The 6,178-nt window shown below is 32.5% G+C and overlaps 1 long non-coding RNA gene across 1 annotated transcript; it reads right to left on the bottom strand.

The window, feature by feature from the left end:
• Positions 1-5,580: 5,580 nt before the first annotated feature.
• Positions 5,581-5,944, bottom strand: LOC109178377. Its single transcript, XR_002053701.1, has 3 exons — positions 5,846-5,944; positions 5,696-5,765; positions 5,581-5,608 (listed from the first exon to the last, which is right to left on the bottom strand). It is a non-coding gene; the product is annotated as an uncharacterized LOC109178377 (long non-coding RNA).
• Positions 5,945-6,178: the final 234 nt, after the last annotated feature.

The following is a 6,178-nucleotide window of genomic DNA, read 5'->3' as shown; positions in this document are numbered from 1 at the left end:
ATATGTTCATAAACCTATGTTCATAATTATAGAATTATATGTATTCATAATTTTTGAACTTTGTTTGGGCGAGAACTGTTGCAATTAAGCATTTACTGCTTCTTATTGCTATTTTATATTAGAGGATGTTCATAATTTTGGAACTTCATATTCACAATTATTGAATCTCTATATTCATAATTACATAACTATATGTTCACAAACCTATGTTTAGAATTATAGAATTATATGTATTCATAATTTTTGAACTATATATATTCATAATTATGAACAATTTTAGAACCATGTCTACCTTGCAAGGTGGACACAATTCCACAGCATAATTTGTCGGGCCAATAGTACTCAAAAAATAATAATAATAATAATAATAATAATAATAATAATAATAATAATAATAATAATAATAATAATAATAATAATAAGAGCATTTAGACTTCTCAATACTTGCCAACATTGATGTGCAAACAATTATGTTTATAAGATGAGCAATGCTCCTCTTATATAGAGGAGCTCAAAAGCTCCCCTTTCCAACATTTTCAATGTGGGATCAAAATGATCCAACATCATTTACAAAAGGGAGCCAGTGGTTACCTTTTGTTTTTTGTTTTATTTTTTTTTTTTAATTTTATTTTGTATATTGTTTTGTTTTGATGATGATGACGATGACGATGCTTATTATTATTATTATTATTATTATTATTATTGTTGTTGTTGTTGTTGTTGTTGTTGTTGTTGTAATTGTAATTTGATTATTGATAAATTCGCCAAAATTTTAACAAATTCGTCATTTTAACATTTTAACTTTAATCAAAACACAAATAATATATATATATATATATATATATATATATATATATATATATATATATATATATATATATATATATATATATATATAGTGAATGGTTCTCGTGCATTTGTTGCTTCCCGTGCAGATGTGCGGTGGATTAATGTGCGTGAGTGTTGTGTTTAATGTGCCTGAGATTTGTACTTAATGTGCGTGAATGTGTAAAATGCAGCAGAAAATATTGATGTCAGCTTCTTCCCCATCCCAGTAGCCATTTGCCCCCTCCCTGATGATGATGATGCGGAGGCGAGCTATGGTGGTTAAAAATTATGGGAATAATACAACAGAAATCCACACTTAGCTGCTGTGCAAATTTTACTGTGCGTGCGTCATTTATATAAACATTCAACTGCACTGAAGGTAGCTGATAATCCAGAATCGATGGCCAAATTGAAGGAAGACGTAACAAGAAGTTTGGGCGTTAATGTGCGTGAGTTTCTGTTCTGCTTCCTTCTGAGCTCGTAATTCTGAAATACGCACGCACATTAAGCACAAATCTCACGCACATTAAACACAATACTCAAACACATTAAGTACAAAACTCACGCATATTAACATGACGCAGATTAAGTACAAATCTCAGGCACATTGAGTACAAATCTCACGCACATTAAGTATAAACCTCACGCACATTAATCCACCGCACATCCGCACGGGAAGCAACAAATGCACCTGATCCCTTCCCTATATAGAGGATCAAATGAGGTCATGTTTCTACATGAGGTTTGTGGTTGAATTCTCACCTTTGATTTTAGTTTGATCTATGGCTCTTTTTTTTGAGTTATTTTTGGGAGAATTTTTTTCATTATTGCCGTGTCTTTAGTTTAGGGGTTTTATTGTCTTTGCAATTTTTTTTTCCTTTTTCATTTCATTTTTTTTTGGTTGATTTGCATATTTTTAGCTGACTTAAATATGATAATTAAGGATAGATTTGATTCACATGGTGATTCAACATGGAATCTTTTATATTCTTTACCTTTTTATTTTTGTTATTGATTTTACTGTTGTTTCTTTTTGTTTTGTTACTAGTTTAGCTGTTTAGTATAGCCAACGCGTTTACATTAGGTGAAGTAAGACTAAATCCATTTCTCCCAAAGAAAAAAAAAAGGACTAAATCCATAACACACCATCATCTATTGATTGATCTTACGGTTCTAAAATTTTCATATTTGTCAATTAATATAAATCTGCTTCACTGTGTACCTTATTCTCTCTCTGCATTCTTTCCAAAAGGATTTCTTCCTCTTCTTTTTTTTTTTTTTTTAAAAAAAAAAATCTATTGTTATTTTCATTTTAGTCTTTTGCAATATTTATTACTTTGGTATTGCATTCATCAATTTCTTTTGTTAATCCTATTTATTGTCCTTGTTTTATTTTCGTTTTTAATTATGTATATTGTGTTTGGTAATTTTTTTTGTTAACATTCTGTTTCGTGTTGTGTTGCATGTGTGTTTATTTTTTATTTGTTCGTATTTATTTGTTATTTGTGGCTGGGGTTTTTTGTAGTGTGCATGTATGGATGTTTTAATTGTGCACACAGTCTGTTGTACCTTTTTCGTATGTTGTGCATGTTTTTTTTTTTTAAATGTCCCATCTTTTTTATTTACCTATGTATTTGTGGTTGATGTGTGTGCAGTTCAGTCGGAATCTCTACAGGATTGTGTAATGGACGTTTCTCCGGGTGGGACTAAGTACTGGGATCCTTCGTGTGATGAGGCTGATAGACCTTTTGAGGGTCAGTATTTTCATTCTCTTGGTCATATTATTGATTTTTTTTTTTGCGGTGCATTTTTTTTTTTTTTGTTTTTTGTTTACGTATGTATTTGTGTTTGTTGCTTGTGCAGTTGGGTCGGAATCGCTACAGGCTTGTGTTATGGACGTTTCTCCGGGATGGGACTAAGTACTGGACGCCTTCGTGTGACTCGGGGGTTAGGCCTTTTGAGGGGCATCTTTTTCCTTCGCCCGATGGACACGTTGTTATTCGTCCTCCTCCTATCCTGAATAACAAGGGTGGTGGCAAACGATTGAAAAGTACAAGGGAATTAGCCGTTGAAAAGTCTGGATGTCATCAATGTCAATGCCAAACTTGTGAAAAGTATGACCATAATAGCCGTACCTGCCCGATGTGCAACGAAAATATATGAGGAATGGGTCGCACTTGTCTTTAAATTTTATTTTTGTTTAAACACATTTCTATTGGTTTTACTTCTCCATTCACATGTTCCTTTTCTGCATTTTGTCTTGCTTTTTAAATAATGTATGTGTTTTGTTTTGTTACTTATAATTTTTTTGAATATATGGAACAATTTTATCCCATTTGGTGTTTTTAAAAATTTCTCGATTGCGGTGTTTGTAGAATTTCTCCATGCGCTGTGTCTAATTTCTTTGCTTCCTTTGTTCTTAAAATAATGATATGGATTTGTTATTGTTGTATTTTGTTTCTCCTTTTTTTTTTTAACATCCCCCTATTGCACAGTATAGTTTCGTGTCTTACACATTGTATCTGGATTTGTGTGCTGACTTGCACATTAGCATCCTTTGTTGTTGCACATTAATAAACAATTACTGTTGCATGAAACATGTCCTATAATAAAACTTAATTGTTACGTTGGTATATTAACTTCGCAACAACGAAACGTCGTAGGTTGCACAGAATGGTCTCCCAAATTCTTACCGTGATGCATTAACTATTGTTACGTAGGTGCGCATCAGAATAACAGGTAAAAAACTATTTAGCCAACTTCGGGTAATTACTTGTAATTACACTTAACATTGCATTACTACATACACCGTCGATGCACATACTGGTTCTGTCAATTATATCGTATTTGCACAATATCGTACATCAATGCTGCACGAATTCGAAATGTAGAATATCAATTCCTCGTTAACACGAAATTACATACACATTCACATTTTCACAGGGTCGCATGCACAGAAACACGAAATTATTCATATACACAGCCACTAGTCATTTTTCTGCACAAATATATACAGTTACATACACATTCACATATTCATCATGTTCTTGCACATTAATTATGCCCTTCTCTAAATCCCTAAAGTGCACAGTATCGTTTTTTATACTCCAATACAGACCATTTCTTCAATCACTTTTCTACTGCCTATCATCTACCCAGTTTTTACCTCCCCTAATAACACATAACATAAACCTGCAAACACAAAACTGCTCATGAAACACCAACTCTGTCCCCGTCAAGAGCCCCCTACTTCGCACCCTCAATTCGTAATAACTCAAAAAAAAAAAAAAAAAAAAAAAAAAAAAAAAAAAAAAACTCAAAACAGTAGTGCAGTGTTGCTCTTATGCATGAAGGATTATTCAACTTGGCAACATCCACACCTAGGTTAGCCCAGTTTTTATTATCAAAAAATGAAAAGAAAAAACCAAAAAACCATACAATACCACTGCCTCTGGTCATTCTTCCTGTAAACCACCCCCCATTCCCACCATTGATTTGCCTAACTCCTTCTCCGGCGACATTACATCAAAGTCCGAAGAAGTTGCGGCCATCAACACCCAGTTTTCATCAATTTTATTTATTCCTTTAAAAACAACCCCACTCTAGACCAGTGTATTCGAACATGGAATTGCAAAGACATGCAATACACTTGTGCAGATAATCGATCAAAACAAATACCATTCTTAAAAAAAAATCCCTTACGCAGTCTAATCGTTGCCTCGACCGACGCACGTCGCTGACTTCTTCTTACTGTTCCGTCTGCCATAGTTTTCGATTCTGTACTCGCCCCTACAACTTCACCTAATCACCACTACTACACAGCAGGCTTTTAACGTCGGCTAAATAGACCTTTTAACGTCGGCTATGTTTCGTAGTTGTTGTGGGCGACGTTGTAAATATTATCTATAACGTCGGCTATTTATATAGCCGACGTTATATATTATTTAAAAAAATAAATAAATAAAGTTTACAACGTCGGCTAATAGCATTTAGCCGACGTTGTATGGTATTTTAAAAAATAATTAAAATACTTACAACGTCGGCTAAATGCTATTAGCCGACGTTGTAGGTATTTTAAAAATAATTAAAATACCTACAACGTCGGCTAAATGCTATTAGCCGACGTTGTAAACTTTATTTTTTTTTAAATATATTCAACGTCGGCTATTACTTAATAGCCGACGTTGTATGTTTTTTTTTTTTTTTAATATACAGTTTATTTGTCCATTTATACCCAAAAACCTGCTCAAATCTACTCACAACCACAACCACAACCACAACCTAAACCTGCTCAATTTCTCACAACCACAACCTAAATCTGCTCAATTTCGCACAACCACAACCAAAACCTGCTCAATTATTGCACCACAACCACAGCAAAATATGTAGAATCTAATATTTATAATGAAACAAGTAATAAAAGTAATGAATCTCACAATTTGATACTAATTAATAATACAAGTTAACATTATCAAAAGCTAATATCAATTTGTTTAATTTACATACTTAACCATACATCAACAAAGAAGTCGGCCCATACATCTCTTACTTGATCAATTTCTTGTTGAGTGTAGCTCGATCTACCAACTCTCTCAACAATCTACAAAGTTGATAATTATTAAATAATTAGTAAGCTAGCATTTTTAAAATTAGGAAAAGAGAGGTATTATATTAAATTACATGCCTTATCCATTCCCGCACATGCTTCTTTGGAAAGAATTTCAAGCATGTATTTCATCACATAATATCCACATGCCGTACTTCCAACTTGTTGAGCACACTACATTTGAATTAAATTACATTTAAAATTTTATTTAATAAAAAATAATAAAATATATGTAGTTTTACAAATGTATAAAATACTTACCAAAACCTTAGTCCATTTTGGTGAACGAGTTGATCCATTGCTTCTCAACAACTTTGCTGAATTGACACACCTAAAATTATAAGAGATTAGTTTACATAAATACTTTATACTTTATTAATTATACATATTAATATTTATAAGTTCACATACTTTTCAACAATATCTTTGATGTCATCACGTGGCTGGCCTCCAATTGAATCAAACCAATAGATTTCATTAAGTTGAGGACAAATTGCCATCAACATCCAATGATCACTACAAATCAATAATATATTAGTTGTAAGTAAATATTGTAAGATTTTCCCTTATAATATATATATTGATATTATATATTAGGGCCTTAATTAAGTGGTGCAAGTTGACTAGGCTTATTAAGTGGTGTGGTTGGACTTAATAACTAGTAGTTGTTAGTCAACCAAACTCTGTGCCTAATATAATCCTGTATTGATGGGATACATGATGGTTGTTGTTAGCACATTCAGT

The sequence above is a fragment of the Ipomoea nil genome, unplaced genomic scaffold (genome assembly GCF_001879475.1).
Source record: "Ipomoea nil cultivar Tokyo-kokei standard unplaced genomic scaffold, Asagao_1.1 scaffold0177, whole genome shotgun sequence".
Classification (NCBI taxonomy): domain Eukaryota; kingdom Viridiplantae; phylum Streptophyta; class Magnoliopsida; order Solanales; family Convolvulaceae; genus Ipomoea; species Ipomoea nil.
This window is presented reverse-complemented; position numbering and strand designations above follow the sequence as displayed.